Raw genomic sequence first — 14180 nt, 5'->3', positions numbered from 1 at the left:
CCTTATTGAATGATCTTTGGATTATTATTTGGTGCAGTTTCTAGCATCAAAGTCATTTTGCTTCAATGTTTTGAAGCCATTGAGCCATCATTTTTGGCATTCAGTTTTACAGAGAAGTTTGGTAGACCCCAATCCCCCAAGCTTTTAAATTTTCTCTGCATGTTCTAAAACTTTACAAGGATGTGTCTAGGTGTCAGCACTTGATGATAAGCCTGTTCAATCTTAAAATTTTTCAGAACTCCTGGAATTTTTTCCTGTTATGTATTTGATTATTTCCCCCATCTCTTTTATTTCTCCCACTTCTCCCTTTACCTGTCTCTTAATCAGATGTCTGTAAACCAGGACTTGGATCTCCCAGATTGCTCCCCCAAGTCTCAACCTTTTCCTTCTGATTCTCAGGCTTTTAAATTTCTCTCCTCACTCCTTTTCTTCCCATGCAGGATCTTAGTTCCCTCTAGGGAATTGAACCCATGTCCCCTGCAGGAAGTGTGGAGTCCTAACCACTGGGCTGCTAGTCCCCATCTTTTTAATTTTAGTAATCATATTGCTAATTTCTGAGCATTCTTTTTTGTTCTTTGATTGTTCCTTTTTCATAGCATCTTGTTTTTGTTTTTTTTTTATGAATGCACCATGTCTTCCAATCTCCCTGAAACTACCTGGGGTGTGTTTACATCATCTTCTTTCTCTAAATTATTTAATAATTTAGACTCAGTTCAGTTCAGTCGCTCAGTTCTGTCCGATTCTTTGCAACCCTATAGACTGTGCACGTCAGGCTTTCCTGTACATCACCAACTCCTGGAGTTTACCCAAACTCATGTCCATTGAGTCGGTGATGCCATCCAACCATCTCATCCTCTGTCGTCCCCTTCTCCTGCCTTCAATCTTTCCCAGCATCACGGTCTTTTCAAACGGGTCAGCTCTTCGCATCAGGTGGCCAAAGTATTGAAGCTTCAGCTTCAGCATCAGTCCTTCCAAGAATATTCAGGACTGATCTCCTTTATGACGGACTGGTTGGATCTCCTTGCAGTCCAAGGGACTCTCAAGAGTCTTCTCCAACATCACAGTTCAAAAGCATCAATTCTTCGGCGCTCAGCCTTCTTCACAGTCCAACTCTCACATCCATACATGACCACTGGAAAAACCATAGCCTTGACTAGATGGACTTTGTTGGCAAAGTAATGTCTCTACTTTTTAATATGCTGTCTAGGTTGGTCATAACTTTCCTTCCAAGGAGTAAGCATCTTTTAATTTCATGGCTGCAATCACCATCTGCAGTGATTTTGGAGCCCCCGAAATAAAGTCTGACACTGTTTCCATGTTTCCCCATCTATTTGCTATGAAGTGATGGGGCTGGATGCCATGATCTTCGTTTTCTGAATGTTGAGCTTTAAGCCAACTTTTTCACTCTCCTCTTTCACTTTCATCAAGAGACTCTTTAGTTCTTCTTCACTTTCTACCATAAGGGTGGTGTCATCTGAGGTTTTCGACTCAGTCGTCCCATTTATTTCATCTTTCTTTTTCATGTTGGCTTTCCTACCATGTCTGGTGATCTTTGGGCATGCATTCATATTTAAGAATGAAAGACATGGTTGCTTACTACAGGCAGACAGAAAAGCTTTCCACAGCTATTGTTTGGCAGGCACTGTTCCTGTTTGGGACCTCAGGGTACATGCATGGGGCATGCCAACTAGCAGGCATCATCTTAGGATGCCTGGTTAGGAACTGAGAGCCCTCTAATGCCAGAATGAGAGTTTTACTTGGTGGAGCCATACCCATCCTCCAGATTCTAGATCTGCTCTGCAGTTTTTCAGTTTCTTTAGAGAAGAAACCTCAGATCATCAGTTTGGAGGATAAATGCCAGGTTGACAGAAGCCCTACTCGGAGTAGGGGAGGGAGAGAGACACATTCACCTAGCTGTTCTGGAGACAGACCTTCAATGACTTTCCATTTTCCATCCTGCCCAACTTCAGGGCAGCTCCCTCCTCCTTTTATTCTTAGCTGTGGCTCTTTCTGTGATGCCATCTACATTTCTATGTGCTTTCAGTCACAGAAAAAAATTTGCTGAAATCTCCCTCCCATTTGCGGATGACCATCACCAGCCCCCACTGCTTGGTTGCGAAGGGCTTATTTTCTTTGTACATCTTTTACCATTATTTTTGTGGGCTCCAGAGGAAAAGCTCATGTGCTCTAGGAAAGCTCAGGTGCTCAGAGTCCATCACTTAGGACTGGAAATCAAAAGTGTCATTTTAATTTAACATCTTAACAAACATCACTTGGGAATTAGCCTAGATATGAGTATACCAGTAAAGAGAAAAAGCTCAAGAGTTTTGTGATTAAGAATGGCATATTGAAAAATTCAGATTTACTTTCATCACCAGGTGAGTCAGTGGAAACTAACTGGTCCTGAGACAACTGAGGAATATAAAATTTCTTATCAAGACATTGTAGGAGACTCAGACTTCCCTAGCAGTCCAGTGGTTAAGACTTTATTTTCTGTCGCAAGGAGCTTGGGTTTGATCCCTGGTCAGGGAGCTCAGATCCCACATGCCTCTCGGCCAAAACCTCAAAACATAAAACAGAAGCAATACTGTAATAACTTCAGCGTGCTAAGTCACTTCAGTCACATTCGACTGTTTTGACCCCATGGATTGTAGTCCACCAGGCTCCTCTGTCCATGGGATGCTCCAGGCAAAAATACTGGAGTGGGTTGCCATGCCCTCCTCTAGGGGATCTTCCCAACCCAGGGATTGAATCCGTGTCTCTTATGTCTCCCACACAGGAAGGCAGGTTCTTTATCAGTAGGGCCACCTGGGAAGGCCAGTAAATTCAGTAAAGATTTTAAAAACTGTCCACATCAAAAAGAAAGATTGTATAAGACTCACTAGTAGAATTAGATTCAGTGTGTCTGTATTTGCATAATTGTAGCATATGGAATTCCTATAAACAATATTTAAAACTATACTGTAATCCCAGATGGGAGGAGTGGAAGGAAAGAAAACATCCTAAGCAAGCATTTGCCCTTATTGAATGAATTGCTCTTGGTGAGAAACAGTAAACTTTACTTAATACACTGACTACCTTCATGAAAAGATAAAATAATCTGGTTTCTTTAGAACAATGTGTGTGCTGTGTGCTTATTCACTCAGTTGTGTCCGACTCTTTGCAACTCTCTGTCCATGAGGATTCTCCAGGCAAGAATACTGGAGTGGGTTGCCATGCCCTCCTTCAGGGGATCTTCCCAACCCAGGGATCGAATTCAGGTCTCCCGCACTGCAGGGGGATTCTTTACCAGCTGAGCTCCCAGGGAAGCTCTTTTTAGACCAGTATCTTTCTTTAATTTAAATAAGTTCTTTCTCAAGCATAAATAGCTGATCGAGAGTAAACTAAGTTTCATGCCCCAACTTCTTGAAGTTTTTATTATATACAAGCTGATGAGGAACAAGACAAAGTAGCCAACTGGCAAGATGGCCTGTTAGCAGCCGCCAGCAATTCTGATTTAAATGACCACTTTTTCTGCCTCTGAGCTTCAGCAAACCGTCTTTTAAAAAAAGACAGCACTCTGCATTTGAGATTGGCAGCAATGATTACAGGCCAGTGTGTCACAGGTGTAGTTTGATTGGGCTGATGAGCCACCTTGACGAAGGATCTAGACTATCAAGATAGTTTATTTTAAATACTCTTTTGAGGTCATTCCCTTCAGAAGTATATAAATCAAAATGCTTTTATACATACATTATTTTAAATCTAGAACTAAGAGGTCTTCTCTCTTTTGAATGATAGAAATAAATTTTAAAACAAACTTCTGTAACGTTTATAATCATGAAATTCATAGTGTCATCCCCTAATGGATTCGTTTTAAAATTGCTGAAATTTATTCAATTTATTCATCTTCAGTTCCCATGATATTTCCCTAATCTGTCGTACTGTGCTTCAGAATATTTTCTATTGTAAATATTTATGAAAAAACAAAGCAGATCCTGCAATAAGCATCTTTACTTTGTCATTTCAAAACTATCCTTTGGGAGAATAAAATGTGATGAAATAAAATTAGGTAGGACATAAGGGAATTCAATGTAAATACATTAACTGTATGTAGAAATATGTTTTTAAAGGGTAGGAAAAAAAAATTCCAGTCTCATACCTGATAAAATTCTAACATATTTCAGTGTGTTACCATAAGTACTGTATTAAAATAATAGTAGTTTATTAGTATTATTTTGTAGCTGTAAAAACCATTTTCAGTAGAGCTAGCTAAATCACTTGCTCTATTACACTTCCATTTATGAACTCCAAGGGCAAATCATTATTGCACAAGTAATACTTTCCAAACCATTTTCTTCCAAGGCCACCTCTAAGTGAATGAGAAGAGTCAATAATTTTATCGTCATATATGTTAAAGCGCATTAACAATTTATAATGTAAAGAGCTATATCAAATGCAATTTCATCAGGATGACACGGATCAAATTAACTAAATTAACCAACCACGAACGTTAGAACCAAGCATTAACCCAATTTATTTAAATTATACTATCGGATTACAAATCAGTCCTGTTTCAAAAAGCATTTCAAGTCATGTCCTGGAATAATCTGGCGGGAAAATCAACTGCCAGCACATTCTTTCTAATTCAGAGGCAGAAGATATGCGGCTGTCTGAGACATTTTAGAAGGGATGGAGAGCAGAGCGTGGGATGGAGCCGATGTGGAGTGGACTTAGGTTATCTGCTGCTACTGTAGTACATGGTGACTTTTTTTTTTAAGATTTTTTTTCTGATGTGGACCATTTTTAAAGTAAAAATCTGTTACAACATTGTTTCTGGTTTTTTGGTCATGAGGCATGTGGGATCCTAGCTCCTTAACCAGGGATGGAACCTGTACCCCCTGCATTGGAAGGCAAAGTTTTAACCACTGGACCACCAGGAAGCCCCGAGTCTTATACAATCTCTGGATAAGAAATTTTATATTCCTCAATTATCTCTGGTGACTCTTAAAACATTTTGTCTTCATTGAACCAGAGTTAAGGATTTTTTTCTTTCCTTTCTTCTTTGTTATTAGCCTTCTGTTTCTTTCTAACATAAATACATTTGGCCACCTATGGTATTAATTAGATGAGAAATGAGTATACATGAATGAATAAAAATACTTTGAATTCTCTTTGATTCTGAGTTAGTAACACATCCCAGAAGAAAATGAACCAGTTTGCCTTCCTGAATCTATTTATTCACAGAAAACATAATAAAAGAAAACCCTTCACTGGGTCCAGCCTGGTTTTGTCTTTTTGCTCTTTTGAGAATTAACAAATCAGAACAGTGGGCATGCTACTCTGTTTCCTTAAAATCGAGTAGTTTCAGATTAACAGAGAGGTGTTTTGTTATTACAGTGACCTGTCCTTGCAGGGGACTAGCTTTGAACCCAGATGAGCTGCTCAGTGGGAGGGAAGGGGATGTAGCCTCCTTTGGTGGTGGGTAAGTGGACCAGTCCGTCACTGAGTGGGCTGCAGCCCCTTGTGCTGCCTGACCCACCAGGGGCTTCCAGAGACATCCAATGCTGCTGGGCCACTGAGGATACAGGTGGCGCCACTTGCGGGCTCTCACGGCTACAACAGACTGCATGCTGAGCAGAGGCAGCTGTCCTGGAGCCCCTCCTCCTCCACCCCTCCCCCTGCCTGCCTCTCCCCACCTTGTGTTCCTTACGGTCAGTCCTCAGGCAGTGGTTACCTTGTGGGCAACAGTGGCTGGGGGACTGTTGCTTCGGTTCTATGTTGGTGACAGGCAGTGTTGCTCCCTGGTTAAAGTGGTGAGTGTCCCCCATAGTCTGGGGCCCTGGCAGGTTGTATCATCTGCAACAGTAAGGAGATTGCCAGCCATACGGTGCCATTCCATCTGCGGGTGGAACAAGCTAGACCTCAGTGTGCATTATGGCGGGGCTATGGAAGGATTCCAGGTCTGCATCGACCAGCTGTGGCCCTCGGGCAAATCAGTTGATTTTTCAGAACCTCTCTTTCACTCAAACGAAAAATCTTTCAGAATATATATAACACACAGAAAGAGGGGGAGTTATGCAGATTGAAATGGGGAAGGCCTGGGAAGCTTGGCGGCTTGGTCCCCACTCTTTATTGTCTTGGGCCTCCAAGGAACTCTGGGCCTGTGGTACTCCACTGGAGAACCATGGTGCTAGCGGACCTCTGAGGTCCTTTCTGACCTAAAAGTTGCTGCTACTCTAGGAAGATGCTTAAAATGTCACTTCTTCTGACCCCCCACCCCCATCTGTTACTTTATTCCTAGAAATGGAACAATCGGGTAGAATTAAATCATATGCTGGTGATCTTTCCTTTGAAGTCACTATTCCATCACCCATGATAGCCACAGAAAAGAAAACGCAGGCCTGAAAAACTTTACTGAGTTTTACGGCTCGTTTCTTTTCCACCCCAAGACAATGATCTATACTGTTTATTAAAGAATAGCCAGGGCTGAAAATCCAGTTTAGAAGCAGGGGCAGTGCTTGAGTGAATGACTACCTTACTGAAATTCTGGAAGACGGTTGATTTGGAAGTTTAGCGCTCTGGTGGGGAACCCAGTGAATTATCGTCTGATCTAAAAGTTTATGTGGTATGAGCTACTGGAACTTACCTCTAGTCTACCACCACTATTTACTGTTATGCTTTTGTTGAACAGTGAAGACAGCAAAAATACAAGTTAACACAGTTCTGTGTATGAACCATTACTGAGGCCAGACCAGTGAACACAGGGCCTGGGTTTTCCCAGAAAGTTTTATTTCATTCTATTAGATTTTTATCCTGTTGTCATGGAAATAACCACATTTAGGCATCGAAACTGTATCATCAGGACTACTTCTCATACCCAGAAATGACCTTCAAATCTTTGGTCAGACCACGTGTTGCAATTTTGACCTAAACTATACTATTGCTGTACTTAATTCTTGTGGCATCACAGAATCAGCTGAAATAAACATCCCTGTACGAGGCTGGTGGTCCTATGCCTGTTTCCATACACGTTCTGTCAAAGCATGGGAATTTTGACTTGAAATACTTACTCCATTCCAAGTCGAAATTGGCAATGCCAGTCAAATAAATCGGGCAAAGTATGATGGATGGTGAGATGGATAAATGAACAGTAAGGGCTTCAGAGAAACCACCAAATTTATCTTATTTAATACTTCATGACAAAGACAGTTTAAAGTACAGTGTGATGTGGTTCAATCTGATGCTCTTTATCTTTTATTGACACAGTCAGGTAAAATAGTGACATAAAGAAGAGTTTTAACAGAAAATTTGCATAGAATAACGTTAAAAAACTTTACAAAGAACATAATCTGAGAATCAGTGGAGTGCTGGTACCGCCTGTTCTCTCCGCGCACACAGGAGGATGTGGTTGGTGGAGTGAGACTGCCTGCGTGGGAGTCCTAAGTCCACCACCCACCAGTTGCGCCGTGACCTTGGGCACATTTTAGCCTCTCTTTTCTGCAAGATGGGTATAACAACAGTACCTGTCTTTAGGGCTGTTGTAAGAATGAAACTCACCGATTCATATAAAATGCTTGAACAGTTACCTGGCAGGCAGGAAGGCATTTAATAAACATGAGCTATTATGACTTATTTCCACAAAAGAAAGTTTTAGAGACTATTTTTATAGAATGCAGGCTAACATTTTAATTCAAAAGTGACTATTATAATAGTACAGTGCTGGATGTGTGTATAACATGAGGCTTAAAACTCAGCGATGTCTTTCTGCTTCTCTCATTGCTCTTAGGAGGCAATGCGAAGGGGTGGAAAGGAAACAGTCCTGGGAGAACACCAAGAGCCACATGCTCTGTGGGAATGCTCTTGTTTCCCTCAAGACCTGGCACCTTGGGCCCGTCTCGTTCTAATCTCATATTCCCATCTTCCATCTTCCTGGGAATTCACAAGCATCACAATGTTAGACCCATAAGATCTCACAACATCATAACCTAAGGCTGAAAAGGACCTGAGTGATTAGTCATTTAGACCCCCTCCCCAATTTTTGCCACAATAAAACGAGGGGTGGTGGTCACTGAACAACTTGTCCATGGCTACAGTCTGTGTGAGACCAGACCAAGTCCCCTCACCCCCACTTCTGGAACCCTGGTCTGGGGCTGTTTCTCATACCCTTTGTTGTATGTTTCATCCCCATTGGCACCTTGCATAGTATTTTGGGGTTCCTTTTGTAATATTTGGGGAGAGGGAATGGATCACCTTCTCAAACACTTTTCCCTCCAACCTACTTCCCAGTTCATATCTCATTGAGTATCCAGAGGAAAATCAATCCCCATCCTTGTTTCCACCACACTCCTTTCCATTTTTATCTATTTTTAAGTTGGTTTTTTTTTTTTTTGACATGGGCCATTTTTAAAAAGTCTTTATTGAATTTGTTACAATTTTGCTTCTGTTTTATTTTGTTTTTGTTTTTTTTGCCCTGAGGCATGTGGGATGTTAGCTCCCAGACCAGGGATCGAACCCACACCCCCTGCATTGGAAGGCGAAGTCTTAACCACTGGACCACCAGGGAAGTGCCCCCTACATTCCTTTTCAAAATGCCATTTTCCAATACCACTGTTAGGACTCATGTCCTCATTTTTTCCCTTCTACATCTAACTTAAGGTATGCCTAGAATCATAGTCTATGGGGTCGCACAGAGTCGGACACGACTGAAGTGACTTAGCAGCAGCAGAATCATAGCGATGAAAGCAACTGTGACCTGTTCATTTAGTTCACTCCCCAGCCTGCACCTGGGCAGGCAGGACAGGCCAGGATTCAGCCTGTGAGGGAATGTACATCATCACGCAGAAGAAAGAGGAGGTGCCAGCTAGAGCCTGGCATCTACATTAGGCTTCCTTCTCCTGCCTGTTTCTTTTCCCTCTTTCTCTCCAATCCTGGTACATTCTCTGTGAAGCCTTGCCCAAGCCCTCCCTTCCAGCTTAGAATTCTTTTCTCCCTTTAAAAATTGTTGTAGCATTTAAATTATGGCTTTTATTACATATTATCAATCACTTTGAAATTAATTGTGTTTAGCTATCCAAGCAACATACAGATTAATCCAAGTTGTAAAATTTCAAATATTATAACAATGGTTACGGACAGGTATGATTAATATGACTAAACTCCTCCACAATCCCTTTAATTCTTGTCTCTCTTAGTGGGTGTCTTATTCTACACCTTTCCTATCCATTTATGTATGCATTTTTACTTATACAAATTCATGGTTTTATTTTGTTTTCATCAAAGTGGTACCATTCAATATATATTGTTTTACAATTTGCTTTTTTCATTAATAATAAGTCTCAATGACCTTTCTGTCTCAGTATATATAGGTATACTTCATTCTTTTTAACCATTTCCTAATTTCCAAGAAGATGTACAGAGTTTATTCAGCCATTCTCTACTGATGGCCATTAGGTTTCTTCAATTTCAAAATTACCAAACCTCTGCCATGGAAGGGAATAACATAATATGTGTACACGCCTGCCTGCTTCTCTACGATATATACTGAGAAATGGAATTGCTGGGTCATAGAATGTGCACATTATTAATTTTAACGCTGCCAAACTACCCTCCAAATAGGCTATATCAATTTACACACCTGTCAGCAGTATATAAAAGTACCCATTTTCCATTAGTTTGCCAATCTTAATCTCCTTTCCCCTTCTTTTACCTTCATATATATTTTATTTCCTAGGTTTGGGGGTGTAAGCGCTCTGAAAGCAGGGTCTAGGATCTCCTCATATTTGGAATCCTTCCCCCATCCAGTGGGGTTTAATAACCGGTACTTCACAAATGCTTGTTGAATGCTCTCTAACCATAAGTTTTCCGTTCACCTCTGGTTAATACACACTTCTCAAGAGCATTTACCAAGATAGCATCTAACTTTGAGAATGAAAAAAATTCTAAGAAAGTTGGTGGTTGTTTTTTTTTTTTTTTTTTTGCACATACCTCCTCCTTGAACAAGTTACAGATATCTTTCATTTTAAGTTGTCTAAGACAGGATTCTCTCCCGCCTTGCTGGCAGGAAGCAGTGAAAACAGACCTGGTTATCTCAGACAATAGCTAGCAGGGTGTCCCACACGCTGGGAAACAGGAGACCAAAGGCGCCTCAAAACCCCCGGGAACTAGACAAGACGGAATGGTGAGGGAGCAGGGTCACAGTCTTTGGAACATTCTGGATACAAGAAGGTAAATTCTTTTACAGGGTTTTGAAATAGAGGAAACCATTAATAATGTCCAAAGTATGGCAGTAAATGGATCTGGGTGAGGAGGAACTGTGACAGGGTAGGAAAAACCAGAGTGAGAACTGGGCTTATTTTTAAAGGAAACGTGGATACAGGAAATAAGGGTTTTAAAGGTGTGAATTACGTGATTCAAGAGAAACTTCCCTCCAAGCAGTGCCTATATTTATTTATATGATAATCTTGAGCTAAAGCAATTCTAAAAACCGACTAGTGAAGTTCAAAATCTTGGTGTTCTGAACATTAATTTGAAAATAAGAAGAATTTTACAAGGGGTAAGAGATAGCTTTCAGCTAAAGGTGAACTCATTGAGAATTACATGTAACTTGGTTTGCGTTTCACAAAGGAACTGCTCCTAAATAAGAAACAACATACAGGAAGACACATGTTCGCTCTTAATAGTGTTTCTTTTTCTCCCACCTAATGAACCGTTTCAATAGCAACTGCGCAGCCCAGCGAGGGTACAATTGCATTTCGACACAAAAACAAATGAAAAAAATGAGGAAGTCGTTTGCTGTGCTGGGCCGATTGGGGAATGGGCCCCTGAGGTCTCAGGGGGCTTAGACCTAGGCCAGGTTTTGAATTCCCCTGGGCTGGAGAAAGGCTAGAAAGGCTAATACTTTAGTTCATTAGCGCTGTTGGAAAACCCAAACTGCCTTTAGCCTACCATCAGGGCTTCGGGGCTGTGGTTGCCGATGCACCCCCTTAAAATACACAGGGACCCGCGCTGTGGTTTCTCAGCCTATCCTCGTCTCTTTCATCCCTTGCCCACCCTGGGGCCATTGCCAATAAACCCAGCAGTGACCAGGATTAATTCAAGTCCGCGGCGGCCGATTTCAGGCCAGGAATAATCAGGGTCTGGAAACGACTGGAACAGGAGGCGCGTTTGGGCCTTTAGAAGCTCAGTGCCCTGGCCGTGGTTGTGCGGAACAAAGAGGGCAGGAGCGGAGGGCGCCCCCAGGAGGAAAGGTGGGGAAGGACACCCGCGGGCGGAATTCTGGAGGCGGGCGAGGCTGGAACTGGGGTGCTCCTGGAGAGCGGGCTGGGCGCCCGGGGAGGCAGGGCTGGTCCCCGCCCCGCGCGCGATTCGCTCCGCATCTGGCGCCCGGCGCAGCCCTTTCCTGAGTCGTAGACACTTTACTTTTATTCCTTTTCACCCTAATTATTATTATTATTTTCCCGCGCAAAGCGGGAACCTGGGACTGCCCAAGCGAGCGGCAGAGGGGCCGCCATTTCCCGGGGAAAGCGCAGCGCGCGCGTCGGCACCGGGCGCCCCGGAAAGGAAACCGGAGGGGAGTGCCCGGCCCCGAACCCTCCTCCGCACCGGCCCGGGGCTCGCAGCCGCCCGCGGCGCCCCGCTCACCGCGCGGCAGCCCCAGACCCTAGCCCCCGGGGCCCGCGTCCCCGGCCTGACCTTCTCTGGCGCGGCCCGCCCCCGGACCCCGGTCTCTTCCCTCCACCCGGCGCCTCCGCGCCCCTTCCATTGTCAGCCCGGAGCACCCGGCGCCCGACCTGGGCACCCTCGGAGGCCCCCAGAGCGGCCTTGCCCGGGCTCTCTCGGCCCCTGCGCAGACCACCGCCCCCGGACTAGCCCTCCTCTGCAGCCGGGCGCCTCCCTTCTCCCCCTCTGCGCCCCCAACTCCGCATCCCCAGGAGCCCTCCGCTCCCTCGAGTCCAGCGTCGCCCGGGGCCGGCGGCTGGACCCCGCATCCCTTCTCCTCCCTCCCTCGTTGCCCAAGATGCCCCCGGTTCCTCGCCGGCCTCAGGAATTTTACCGCTTCTTTAGCAATCCCCCCCCCCCCCTTTATTTCCCGAGAAGGCAAGTTGGGCAGCTTGATTTATTAATTTTTCTTTTTCTTTTTTTTTTGCGGGAAGGATCGGCTCTCCGGGGAGCGCCCGCAGGGGCTGGGCAGCGGGGAGGGGCAGGGGGTTTCTCCGGCCCCTGCACTGCCCCCGCGGCGCGTTTTGTTTCCAGACCCCGAAGCCCCCTGAACAATAATGCCACCGCCATGGCGGGCTCACCTGGTGCTGCGCCGCCTGCTCCGGGCGCCCGGTGCCCTCCGCGCGCCGCTTCCCGGGCGCAGGTTCGGCCGGCGCGGCGCCGGTGCCGGGCAGGACTCTTTGCCTTTCTTTGGGTTCTATCTGTGCGTGTCAATGGCGGCAAGCGGCAGTTCTCCGGGCCGCGGATAGTAGCGGGGGGAGGAGGAGGAGGGAGAAGGGATTGCTCCTTCTCCACATAACCACCTCTAGGAGGAGTCGCTCAGCCTCATCCCCCGCCAGCCCAGGCTCCGCGACGGGTCCGGGGCTTTCGGTGGGGCTTGATGAGCTATTGTCCTTCAGGAGCATTAATGATGAAACCGCGCGGCCTCCGCTTAGCTGGCGGATCCGCTGGATGCGCTGAAGGCTACTTGCTAAGATGAGGCTTCCCCCAGAGCTGGTGATTGAGGCGCTATGGTCTCGATCCAGAGTCTCCTGTTAGCGGGATCCACCTTTGGTGGAGGAAGGTGGCGTGGGCGTTCATCTGGTAGTCCTGGGGAAAGCCTTAGAAGGTGAAAGGGAAAAATGCCATTTTCCAATGTCTCGTGTCCTTAAAGAATAATAAAGAATAATAAATACATTAACGATTGTGTCCACCACTGGGACGATAGCGTTGGGTGGCCACAGCCACGAGAACTAAGACTTTATATCCATGTCTGCCTTTTAGCTTTTTATAAATTAAGATAGAATCCAGTGTTGCATATTCTTTGGAGTAGCAGATGTATGTTTTCATGGGTAAGACTGTGTGCATGGACATAATTTTTAGTTCAGTTGCTTTTACAGGGTGTTAATTTGTATTTTTGGTAGGTATTAAGACTAGCAGGAGGCTATTGTCTTAAAGACCAATTACTATTAGTTTCTGGGAAAAAAACATTTATGGGGGTGTGGTGGACAATATCAGGTGTGAAAATGGAATTTATTGTAGTTCTGTTCTACTGGAAGCCAGTTCTGTCCTTTGTATTATGTTAGCTAGGGCTCCATGGCTAGGGGGGTTGAGTCAAAGGAATTTGTTTATTTCAGTGGGAAAAGCTAACTTGCTATGGGCCATCCTTGTTTCCTCTGATCTCCCGCTCTTGGTAAGTCAAAGGACTGACAAAAGGAGAGGCAAATTTTTGATGTCTTCACAAAAGAGAAACCCACAGGAAAACACAGTTCTCCAACACTGGCCAAATGGATGCATTTCAAAGCCTCTTCCATTTGGTAATATTACGTGTATTTGATCCTATAAATGTATAAGTGTTTAGGCAATCTTTCAGTGTAAAAGCCTCCAATAGACTTAAGTGGGAAGACCCCAAATGTCCATTACCCTCTGGATTTATACTAATTAATCAGGGCTGTTGATGGAATTAGATAGCACATTAAACCAAATGTGCTTCAAAGGGTTTTTTGAGCATTGGTTTATTTCCCAAAAGATTATAATGTATCATAAAGGTATAAATAAACCTCTCTGTCTTTAACTCTCACATGGCTTCTCAAAGTCTCCTGGACCCAAATGGTCTCTGTTCTTTGGGACTTCCTTCCTTCACCTTCATACTCTCTTACACTCCCTGTGTATGACTTCACTGTTCTTTGTCTTTGAAGGTCACTTTCCAGGTCAGAAATCTAGTCAGGACAAAGTTCTCTTTTCCTAAGACATGTTTACAGAGTTTAAAAATGATCTCCTGGGGCATCTCATAATGGTTTTGATTTTCCCTTCCTACAGGAAGCCCCTACTGTATAGATTTCTGATGCCTATACTTGATCAGAAATAACCTCCAGGCCAACATTCAAGAGGGCTCAAGAGCCTTCTGGGAGTGCTTGAAAAATCCTCCTATCCTGTGACACAGCCAGCCAGGCTGACTGAGATAGAGCTGAATAATTCATCAATATATATTAGATTCACAT

At 44.2% G+C, this 14180-nt stretch overlaps 1 protein-coding gene across 1 annotated transcript in view; it reads right to left on the bottom strand.

The window, feature by feature from the left end:
* Nucleotides 1-12395, bottom strand: part of MACROH2A2 (macroH2A.2 histone) — a 52781-nt gene extending 40386 nt beyond the window's left edge. The window contains 1 exon segment of the mRNA NM_001076086.1: nt 12282-12395. The gene's annotated coding sequence lies outside the window, so the exon portion shown is untranslated.
* Nucleotides 12396-14180: the final 1785 nt, after the last annotated feature.

Source organism: Bos taurus, chromosome 28 (genome assembly GCF_002263795.3).
Source record: "Bos taurus isolate L1 Dominette 01449 registration number 42190680 breed Hereford chromosome 28, ARS-UCD2.0, whole genome shotgun sequence".
In the NCBI taxonomy this organism is placed as follows: domain Eukaryota; kingdom Metazoa; phylum Chordata; class Mammalia; order Artiodactyla; family Bovidae; genus Bos; species Bos taurus.
The sequence above is the reverse complement of the archived record's forward strand: the minus strand, read 5'-3'. Positions and strand labels throughout refer to the sequence as shown.